The following is a 12,178-nucleotide window of genomic DNA, read 5'->3' as shown; positions in this document are numbered from 1 at the left end:
ACAGATTTGAACCAAAGACCATGAACACCTATTAATTACTGAGAAGGCAAGGACAAGCCACTTCTGAAAAATGTTGCCAAGAAAACTTCAAGGACTAGTCCAGGCAATCACCAGAAATCAGCACTGATTCAAAGGCATCAAATAAAAGACTTTGTAGATACATCTGATGATTTCCTTATGTCTGCATTCTAAAACAAGACAACATTGCTTCCAGGAAGACTCACAGCGCTTTCCTTCCCATTTCAGAACATGTACTGCATTTTCAGAATTACCGCTCACTTAAAAATCTTTGCATAAATTGCAAAGGCTCCTTGAAAAATAATCACATCATGCCCTTAGAGACAGCTCGTCAGTGACCAATGCACCTTAGAGAAAGGTGGGATTGCTCATTTTCCCTCATATGTTAAGATGTACAAATGAAGATCTTGCCAAATAGGGTTAATGTGATCAATTAAATAGATAACTTTAAAGGATTTCAGAGAGAAATCTGGAAGACAAAATGCTTGACAAGCTTTGTCTATTACTTCCATTTTTGCTTTATGGGTAGAACAGTTTCACCTGCAGGATGCTAAAGCATATGATTAATGGACTTTCCAATTACACACTAAAGCAACACTTTCAATGAAGTAGGTTAATTTTAAGCGGTGAAATAATTTTATTTTCTGGCCTACTACTGCAGCTAAGCCTTCAAATTCACACTTGAGGTTAGAGTGCCTTTTCATGTCTGTTATGGACTATTGGCTAATATCCATCCCTAAACAGTATGATTTGGCTGATCTATATGATTTGGCTGATTGGAGATAAAATGGGTAAAGATAATCAGTCTCTCTAGCCAAGTGGATCTGGCAACAAGCCATTTTGGAAAAGCAGAACACCATATCCAAACAGTGTTTGAAAAGACCTCTAGGAAAATGTAGTTGTTTACCAGTTGCGTAAGAGCTCAAAATCTTGATGTTCCCAAATGGCATACCTATCTTGGCCACAATCTCTAGATATGACACAGAACAACATTTTTATAGGTACTCTTTTCCTATTAATACCACAACTATAATTATGACTTCACAGGAAGCATGAGAGTTATACTCACATTACAGCTTCTTCCACAATCACAAAACTTTAGAACTTCATTCACAGCTTAAATCTCCTAACTCTTTACCAACAAGACAGCTTATTTTTCTGTTCAACTGCCAACAGCTGTCAAAAATATCATGGAACCAGACAGTGTCCACATATGACATTTCCAATTTTAGTACCAAATGGTCTTCTCATTTGAAATCTACTGATTTTACTTCTGCAGAATCTTTCATAAAAGTCTACCTTCCTTTATAGTCCATGATTAATTACCCCGTCTCTGTTTCTCTAACACAGATAGCTTTGTTACCAGAGATTTTCCACTACATATTGCTTATGGAATGTTTTAACCTACTTTGTGCTTGCTTAAAGAGCTCTGCTTGCCTTCTGCTTCGGTGTCTCCTGTTTCCGCTTCCTGACAGCGATCATTGCATCTTTGAAAGCCAACCCTATAAGCTGACATTCCAGTTTTTAGGTTCCTTCTAATACTTTCCATTAATAATAGTCATGCAGTGGGTTTAAACATCACCTATCTTCATTTTCAAGACAGTTTAGATGCTTCGGGTGTCAGATGGCTTTACAGGATGTCAGTCTCACAAGACTGTTATGTCACAGGTAATTCCGTTCCCTTGATAATTGCTAAGTAATTAACTGTAATATAAAGTGGTAAAGAGAAAAAAGGAGGCAGCAAGATGGGAAATACACAGCTTTTCCTTCCATTGAGCATTTAAATAAAAAACTTCACAGACCAACCTAGTGCTGAGAAATATTGAGGAACCAAAGAGTTTGTTGGCTAAAGCTGGTCTAGTCCACTTTCACTTTTTTATGACAGTATTAGACATTTGCTCCCCTGAAGCCTTATGGAGCAGATTGCCTTAATTCCCTATCTACCATTAAAAAAAAAAAAAGAATATTAATGCTGAACTACATGGCAAACCCACAGTAAGAATTCTTAATGTATGCAAATCACTCTGAATGCTTTAAAGGAAAATATTAAGTAATAAACACGACTGTCTTGATTTTACACTGCTTACAAAGCCTTTATAGTTATGATTATGATTTCAGGAGTAATTTCCCATATACTCATTACTAGTGAGGTTTCAAAGAATGGACTTTAACTAGTCCACAAGTTTCATCCCCGATGAATTCTTCTTCAGTAGCGAAGTATTTCATTCCCCTAATCAAAAACATTGTTTTGTTCCTTTACTAATCACTTGCACGTTCCCTCAAAAACAATTGGAGCTTCTTAGAACACTTAAAACTTCTGGCAAAGGTTTTTCTCTTCTTGGAGCACAAAAGCCACTGGATCACCTCATAAAAATCTCTCCTCCATTCCAGTGTATATATGTTTGGTTTACCCTCCCCCCAACTTCTATCACATGGCTCCAAGCTGTGCATTAAAAAACAATGTTTATCTGGTTTGCTCCAAAAACATACAGGAACCAGTGGAAACAATTACTTACTCTCTGCTACAGAACTGTTGATGAGATTCAGCCAAGCAAACGGGAGCATTTCCCCCAAACACTTAACATGAACGGAATGCCATAGCACAGGACAGTGAACAAGAGAAGTGGCACCTAGTTGATGCATTATAGATGGAGAGATTCAACTGTGGATACTATGGCTACTCAGAGCCATACGTGGACACCAGTGGGTTAATATTTCAAAATTTATTATGACAGGGTCCATAAATAAATAAATAATCCATCTAGGAGCATCTTCTTTGCATGAAATATAAGTTAATTGAACAGTGATCTGTCACTCACATCATCATTGCTATAGGATACCACCATTTCTACCCCATGTAAATAATGCCAATTATAGATATTCTTGAATGCTGTTTCAAATCTATTTTTCATCTTTAAAAGCTTAACAATCATATACAGATATGAAAAAAAATAACATTATTCTCCAATCTTCAATTATATTTAGACCGACATGGGGTCCCAATTAACCCCGTTTCTGATTGTGCCCTATTAAAATTAATACAGTTTCATTAGTATGTCTTATTAGGTGAATATGTCATAGTTCCAGTCCAATAAAATATTGGACACTTTCTACACAAGTAGTCCTCAACTTACAATCATTTATTTAGCAGTCATTCAAACTTAAGAACTGCGCTAAAAAGTGGTCTTACGACCAGTTCTTGCACTTACGACCATCTCCAGCAGCCCCGCAGTCACATGAATAAAATTCAGAGCCTTGATAAATTGGCATGGCTTTATGATGGTTGCAGCATCTTTTAACAACTGATTTGTTTAATAACCATGGCAAAAAAAAAAATCATGAAATTGGATCTGACTGAATTAACAACCATCTCACTTAGCAACAAAAGTTCTAGTCCAATTGTAAGTCGAGGACTGCTTACCTGAAATCTGTACTAATGGAATGAGCCCAGGATTTGTTGATTTGAAAATCCCATCTGGAGAATGGAGTATAATTTCAATATAGCTAGAATAAATTTCAGATGTAGCTGAATCAGTAGACTGAGAGCAATGAAGCAGAATCAATTAGTTGGCTACTTTTTGAATAGAAAAGAATGCTCTTAAATTTCCCTGGCTTAAGAAACTTTTTAAGTGTTATGAAATTATAACAGATCCTCTTGTTATAAAGTAGCATATAAATCAAACCAGCCTATTTTAAATCAAACTTCTAAAGACAACCTGTCCTGTTTCCTATTGCTTACAGGACAGCTTTTCATAGGTTAAGGGAAACATACAAGTTCTCACGTTAGTTAGGGTTGTGAGGGCCACATGTGGTCCATCTGGGCTTGGTAGCTAGTAAAGGACAAACAATAAGACGCCAAAAGTCAGATCGCTCCATTTCCTGGGAGAAACCTCTGGGAGATGGTGCTTTGAAAACTTTCTGATGTCTCCAAGAAGAAAAATCCATTGGTGAACAAGAATAATTGCATGCTTTTCAGTAAATTAATGCCGGAATCATCTCTATTGGCCAGGGAACAAAATATACCAATTATAGTAAGAAAAATACTGGGCATAATTTCCACCCAAAAATAAATTTGTGCAGCTACACCTTTTCATGCTCCACTTAAGATCATAAAGAATGTTGAAGAGGGTTTCTCCCCCCCCCCCCCAAGCATACTTGCTATGATCTAAATTGTAACATAGCTCCCCTATTTTTCTAATTCCTTGTGTTTGGAAGTGAAGACAGTAGCATAAAAATGATTCAGAGACCATTTTGAGAGACGAAGGAAAGAAATCATTCAAATGCACCTCTGAAATTGTGTTCTTTCAAGCAACACGACTGTCAACGTTGTGATAATTACCTTCTGTCTCCCTTTCTCCTCCTCCTCTCAGCATTGGCATACAAACTATGCTATTTTAACTTCTTTCCTGTTCTCCCAGTTCTTCTGGAACATTTTACTTTCAACAGTAAACTCATCTGGAATATTGCCATGGTGAGGTTCATCCATTGCAATGTTAACTGTGACTCTCCCAACACCTTTACGTTTCTCGGTGTCCCAAACAGCTTATTTTTTTTAAACAATGGGGGAAACTGTACGGTTTTAATTCTAACTTTTCAACAATGACTAAAAGTTCACCTCTATGACATAAGAAGATATTTTTACATCTTTCTAAAATTCAAGAGACCTATAAGACCACAATAAACAATTGCAACAATGTAGGCATGATTTCATATTTAAGTTAAAACTTGCAAATTTTTAGAGAAAGAGCCACTTTCGTAACTCATATCAGAGCATCAGTAAATTCATTAGTACTCATATATACAAAAAACACAGCTTCAAGGCCACATTTCCAAAAACATCCAAAACATATGGTCTGAAAAGCCACCTCTGGTTATTTATAGAAGCAGATCATCTAAAGTTGTTGCAGTCTTTTGCTATAGATAGTATTTGTGCATGTTCAACTTCTTAAATACATATCTATGCAGAATGACTTTCCAAGCAATTCATTGTAATATATTTCTATTGCACTCTAAATCTTCCAAGTGCAATTGCTACCACCCCTTGCAATTAAGAATTTCTTAAATGCTATCTCATTTCAGGATCTTCAGGATTAACTGACAAAGGCCCAAACAGATAAGAAATCGCTATTCTTTTTCACACGAGGCTGAAATACTTCTTGAAAAAGTAAGCCATCATAACCAGTATGTCCATTAAGTGATGAAACAAGGTCTTATTCATCTAATATGTACCTTATCCTACTAGTATGTCCACAGTGACATTATCTCAAGGCTGCTACTAGAGTGCACCAGGATTCCTTAATGTATCTTCTATTAATCTGACAGGTGAAGAAGATCCCAGAAGTTATAATCCTGCAGTTTTCTAAATACTACTGTATACAACCTTGCAGCATGGTGGAAGTAGTCATTGAGAAACTGTTCTGAAGTTGGACAGGATTCACCAACAGCAGTACCTCCTGCCAAAGCAAGAAGTATAGCAAAAGCACTTCACAGTGTTTTACAGCCCCTTTTAACTGGTTTATAGAGTCAGCCTATTGCCCCCAACAATCTGGGTCCTCATTTTACACACCTCGGAAGGATGGAAGGCTGAGTCAACCTTGACCTAGAGAGAATTGAACTCCTGGCAGTTGACAGAATTAGCCTGCAATATCACATTTTAACCACTGCGCCACCATGGAAGGATACCATGGAACTTGATTGATTTTTCTGTCTCCACATATGCAAAAGTGAAATATTTTTTCATACTTTATATAAATATCAACAGCGGTGTCTCTGATAGCAGAAGTTGGGAAATACTTTTCTGCAACTCAATCTTATGGTAGAAATCAACACTATTGCATCTGAGCAGTAGCACGGTCTGATTCAGGAAAAAGGTAGCCTTCAAATCAAGAGCAATTCCTGCAACTGTTGAAACATTTTCCAGAAATGGACTGAAAATGCAGCTAATTAACATATTTTTTCAAAATCTTCAAAATTAACATAACAAAGGAGGACTTTCCTAGGGTATCAGTGCAAAAGGATCTTGCTTAGCAGCTTATCCCAACAAAGTGTTATCTAGATGTGTTGGAAATCAACACTCACATTTCCTAGGGAAGGCTGTTCTACATATTCCTACTATTTTAGTTTGAGTTTTCAACTCTTTGTTAACATGTACATAAACAGACTTCCCATTCACTTCCTCCAAGTTTGATCAAATCAATCAATCAATCAATCAATCAATAAGTATCAAAATTCATATTGTGCTGTCAGTTCGACTGATGGTGCTGGTTGGACAGAAAGGCAAAGTATTAACATCTGCACCCTAAACTGTAGAAATTTAACTCAAGACAAATGTTATCTCAAAAGAAAACTGTTTTTTTGAAAAGCATGTATAAACATACTACTGTACAATATAGAAATTTATGTCAATTAGTATTGCTCTTTTTAAAGGATGTGAATGCTTTGGACCTCACAAATCATGTAAGCTTCCTTCCTATCCCCCAAATATATATGCAACACTTAAAGGACAGATGGTGGTTTAAGTAACAGGAGAGATGCTATGTTTCCACAAGAGGTTAAGGTATTTTCTTCTCCTACTAATTTTCAAGGTGTGCTAGAACTCTATCCTTTTTCTCTCAACTAAAATATCTATTCCACCCTCCCACTAAGAATATCTGTTCCACAAAATATTTTTGTTTCCTGTCAGCCTTAGCTAAAAATTTAAACTTGGATCACTATTATTCAATTATGCCTTTCTGGTAGTTAAATGTATTGATAATTTGCAAGTAAGTGTTACAAAGGAATAACTGAATATATGTAGTCCAGTGTATATAATAAATTTTATAATGAACGGTCACCCTAAGATTCCATCCCTTCAACTATCAAAAATAATTTATTTTTCTACATTGCAATGTCAAATGAGAAGGTAACGCAACATACTTTAACCAAGTTTTGGCAAGAGTTGAATTAAAATCATTCCAACTGGGGATAAAATTATAAAATTTTATTAGAATTGTTTTAATAATGCAGGGAGGCTATTATAAAGAATTGAAATTAGGGAACAATTCTGTTAATTTTTAAAGAATTCTTCACACTGTTATACATTTTTTTCTGTTTCAAAAACTTGCAAAGGTCTGAATAAACAACAAATGTTTAACACCTCTTTAACTCAACATTAAGAGAAATGATCTTGGCCCTCAAATCTTTATTTTCATCATCTTCCCCATCATTTACACCCTAATGCATGAAATATGCAAGGCTCCTAGTTTCCTGTTGCTTATATAGGAGATTATGTGGACTCCATTTTAATGGAACCATTAAGAAAAACAGATACTATAGACAGGTGTTGAAAAACTACAGAAGCTTATTGTAGGAGGTTGCAATTTAAGTGGGAATTTGCCATATTTTATTTTGACTCCAAGAACAAAGAGAAAGGGAATATAATTTATAGCAATCACATACATTCTGAATGACCTTTTTTGCTGTCATTCCTCCTACTGAACTTCACTGTACTTTTAAAAAAATACAACTTCAAGAAACTACACTTTTATCCATGCTGATATTTACTCATTATTCATATATCAAATTCCTCATAATATACAATTCTTTTCTACAGAATAACATTCTGTAATAATAAAACATTCTATAATAACATGTTATTAAGAAATAACATCTCCACTTTTTCAGAGGACCAAAAAGGTGATGTATCTATGTTTTTATTAGTTCAGTTTTGAGGCCATCCAACTCCACAGCTACTCTGAGCCACCACAATTTAAAAAAAAAAAACCCAGAAAGAAGATAACGTATTATTGGTAAAGAAAAAGAATACAGCTGTCTGGAAGACAAAACCAAAAATCAAAGGACTCAATCACCAAATAGCCTAAGGACAAAATTAGAAGAGATAAATTCCAACATATATGAATGTGTGCATTTATTTTCATCTAGGTGACTGCAATGTCTTTAAGATGGAAATAGGTGAAACATCCTAATCATATGACATCAAAGGAAAGAAACCCACACTCAATTTAAGCCAAGAGTAAAAGCTCTTAAATACTTCACAGTTTCCTAATAGAGGACAATTGGAATATTTGCTTGGATAAGCAAAGAAAACTGCTAAATTCCTGCTAGAAGTTGTCTTAAGTAGTTTTAATGGGAAGAAACTTGAGTCTTTCTCTTTCCTTTTTTTAAAGAACACCCATCATTGACTATAAATGGTGTTTCATTTAAAATCTGTTGTGCAAATGACCTTTACATTTTTTATAGCAATTTTCTTAAATGTCTACAAAGGATGCCTTTAAGTGATGTCTGATTTATCTTTACTTTAAAGTGCGATAAAAAGTATGTGTAATTTTGTGTAATATTAAAAGGGTACATTTTCTTATAAGTAGAAGCGGAGCATGAATAAATCCATCACAGAAAGAAAAGAAAAAACAGGACTTAATATTTTTAAGTAAATCAAGAACAGATATATTAATTGGCAGAGATTCCCTCCAGAGTATCTGTTCTGACTTGGCACAGTGTGTGAACCCAAATACTATAAGTGTTTTAAAAAACTATGATTAAAATAAATGGTGTCAATTATGGTGCCCACTAGACCAGGTGTAAATTCAAGGGCATCCACAGAACAGGCCCTCCCAAAGACCCCATCATAAGAATAAGACCCCCAGCATAAAGTTTAAGCATAAAGCCCAGATAACACTGTGCTTTGTTTCAAGGATGGCTCTATGAACATGATTTTCATAAGCTTAGGAAGAAAACAACATCAAAAGTTATCTATTTATAATCAAGAGTTGTACAAGAGTTTTTAGAATATTGTTTTGTCAGTTTACTAGCTACAATTAATTATACTGACAAGGTGAATGAGCCATTATTTTCTCATGACTCCCAGCTATCAGTGGCATGCACAGAAATCTATCTGGCAGCATTACCTGGTTTGGTTTTCCAGTTTTACTGCTCATTATGGAAACCCAAACTCCTTTAAACATGTCAAATATTTTGGTTACCTTTATTTTCAATAGTTTACTGTTGAAATGTTATTGATTTTTGAAAGAGAAAATTAACCTCATAAGGAAATTCTAATGGTCATTAGTTCTAGAAAATTTAAAAGGTAAACTTAAATGTTACATATACTGCTACATATTTTTCTTCCACACAAACCTTAAACTAGTCCAAATAAAACTTTGACATGGGATATAATATGGAGAGCAAAAACTTCATGTTTTGTCTGTACTGACATACTATTTTAAAAAACCCTTAGAAACCCATAATTACTTGTCAACTGTGTTCATAATCTAAAGACATTTTAAATAATGTAGATATGAGTGTAAAAAATTAATCCTATCCTAGATCTATACAATTCAGTGGGATTTAATCCTGGATACAGATTTACTGAAATCAAACATATTTAAATATATTCAGACATGATTGGTTCATAGTGGAAATTCACATGAAATGTGACCATTTGCAAGAGTCAGAACTGAGGTTTTGCCTCTTTATCACAAATGAATCCATAAGGTGCCTCATGGAATTCCAAGAGACCTAACAATGGCCCATTTAGATTTAAAAAAAACAACCCAGCAACAATACCAAGAGTAGCTGTAATAAGATATACAGGCCCAAATTACAATGGTTCTAGAAGGCAGCCTACTATCATGGTTCCCAAATTGGAATGACCTCCACAAGACCATCTCGAGATTTGATTGACATTGATTTTCACGTCATATACTGAGGAAGAACACTGCCTCATCAGATACACTAAACTATTCCTTTTCTTTAAAAATCCAAACATATCTTTGATCAACTGAATCACATTCACTTGAATGCCACGAAGTTCAACCAAAAAGAAAGAAAAGAAAAGAAAGAATAAAAAGGCTTAGTTGCAAAATGAAACTGTAAGAGACAGGGCAGAAAACATGTCCTTTTAGAAGACAGGTCTCTTTCTTTCTTTCTTTCTTTCTTTCTTTCTCCCTCTCTTTCTCTGACTGTCTCTGGAGATTCTATGAAAAGAATCTATGAAACTTCCTCAAATCATCCATTTCCTGGAGGCAGGAAGAGAAGAGACATCAAAAAATGTTGCTAGCTGAAGGAAAAATCTTGTCAAAGCCAGGCTTTGCCAACAAACCTTCAGAGGAAAAAAAATGGAGAAACATCCATAATTGCATGAGCACTTCCCATCTCAGCTTTGTCTGGTGGTTAAAAGCCTGTCCTTGCTCTCCCTCTCCTCCATTTTCTGGTGGAGCTAGAGAACATGACATGGCTTACCTGACTCAGATCACAGCCCTCTGTCCAACTATTCATTTCCTCTTAGGCATGCAAGTAGCTTCATGAGGCAAACAGCCATGCATACAAAGCAACAGCAGAAAGCAACTCCATATCTCGCCACCTTCCTCCCTCCCCTTTACCAGAAGGTCCTTCAAAAACCAAGAGAGGAGAAAACTTTCTCCAGGGTACAAAAGGAACAGATCTCAAGGATCTCCAAGAAGAGATTCCTCCCTCCCACCCACCCCCAACACACACCTCTGCTCCCCTCCCCCAGAAACTACCAAGCTTAAGAAAGAAAGGAGGTCTCTCCAAGAGAGGGAAAAAAAACGAAAGAAAGGAAAAAGGCGGTGTTTGTGTGTGTGTATGTGTGTGCGCGGGAAAGAGAAGTAGCTTTGTATTTTGGAATCTGGACTGGAACCAACGCAGACAGCTTGCAAATGGAGGACAAGGAGATAAAGAAAGAAAGGGGGGAATGAAGATGGGGGGGGGGGGAGGAAGCTCAGCTGCTTCTCGTTCCCTAGAAAGCCATAGACACCACGGAACTGAACAAAAAGTGAAGGTCTCTGTCCTCCCACCCCCCTTTTTCCCCTTCTTTCTTCTCTCCCCTTCTGTCTCTCAAAGGAAAGAGCAGGACGTGTGTAATGGCTTCTCTCCAGCTTAACCGCTGTTCTCCTCCAACCCTTTCAGAAACCGCAGCCAAAGGGAAGACCCCCACTATATCAACTTCAGGAAAGGCGGGAGCTCTCGTGTGTACCCACACATACACACGCATATATATCTATATCTATATACACATATACACATACATATATATCCACACCGGTTGTAGGAGGGGGAGGGAGACCTAGTATACCTGCCTGAGAGAGAGAGAGAGGGACCAGATTTGCAAGGAGAGGTGAAGGAACAGAGAGAGAAAGAAAGAGAAAGCAAAGAAAGAAAAAGAAAGAAAGAGGTCACCACATAGCTGGGTCGAGTCAGCTCAGAGCTCTTTTTTTTTTCCCCACCTCTCCCGCCTGTGATCCAATCACTTCCCCACATCCAACCCCCCAACTGCCCCCACACACTTCTGAGCTCCGCTCCTCTCACTTATCTCTCCCTCCCCCCACCCTTAATGCAAGAACAACAAAAAATTAATTAACTGCCTTCCTCCTCCTCCTCCTCCCACCACCGGCTCTTCCACTACCTCCTTCTCCTCCTCCTCTCCTCCTCCCCCATTAAGAGACAAGACACTTCTTCTCTTTAACAAAACCATCGTTTCTCACCACTACTTCGGGTCGCCCCCCCCCCCCCCCGACACACAAACACAGACACACACACACACCCTTTCTTCTGTTTCTTCAGCTGCTTCTTCTTCTTCTTCTGGCTTGCCGGAATGAATGGATCGCGGGCTATGAGAGGAGGTCTATCTCCCTGTCTTTTCCAAGGTGGTGGGACAGCCAAAAGAAGGCTTTTTCTTCCCCGTTCCCATAGCTTAGACCCGCGATGGGCTTTAATTGCGAGAACTTACAACAGGAAGGTCCTGGCGCTGGCGTTGGTCGCTTTCCACGGCTCTCCTTTTTCTCCTTCTCCTGCTTGCAATTGTTGTGGAAGTTGTTTTTGCTAGACTCATGTGCTCCTTGCCAGGTCTCAGCAATGGAGAATCGCCATCTTTTTCCCTGCTTTTTTCCCCCCTCTCCCTCTCTCTCTCTCTCTCTCCCCCTCTCTCTCTCTCTCCCTTACTGGTTTGCTGCAGCTGCAGATGACCTGAGATATCCGTCTCTCTTCTCTCCCTCTCTCTCTCTCTCTCTCTCTCAATCTTCTGTGTGTCTCTCTCTGAATAATGAGCAACCAGAGGGAGCGAGAGAAGGAGAGAGAGAAGACAATCTCCTTGCCTACCACACAAAACGCAAGAGCACCAGGGGGTGCAAGAAGGCTTTCTAACAAC

At 37.5% G+C, this 12,178-nt stretch overlaps 1 protein-coding gene across 22 annotated transcripts in view; it reads right to left on the bottom strand.

Annotated features, from left to right (window-relative positions):
* The window catches only part of ZNF462 (zinc finger protein 462), a 166,080-nt gene extending 153,902 nt beyond the window's left edge, over window positions 1–12,178 (bottom strand). For 5 of the 22 annotated variants that reach the window (XM_087957525.1, XM_087957535.1, XM_087957531.1 and 2 more), the window contains exon 1: window positions 11,762–12,154. The gene's annotated coding sequence lies outside the window, so the exon portion shown is untranslated. Of the gene's footprint in view, window positions 1–11,575; window positions 11,726–11,761 lie in introns of those variants that run through there. The other 17 variants (XM_087957517.1, XM_087957540.1, XM_087957541.1 and 14 more) reach the window with 12 other exon arrangements.

Source organism: Notechis scutatus, chromosome 2, assembly GCF_049901735.1.
Source record: "Notechis scutatus isolate UNSWTSFEM ecotype Mainland chromosome 2, rNotScu1.2, whole genome shotgun sequence".
In the NCBI taxonomy this organism is placed as follows: domain Eukaryota; kingdom Metazoa; phylum Chordata; class Lepidosauria; order Squamata; family Elapidae; genus Notechis; species Notechis scutatus.
This window is presented reverse-complemented; position numbering and strand designations above follow the sequence as displayed.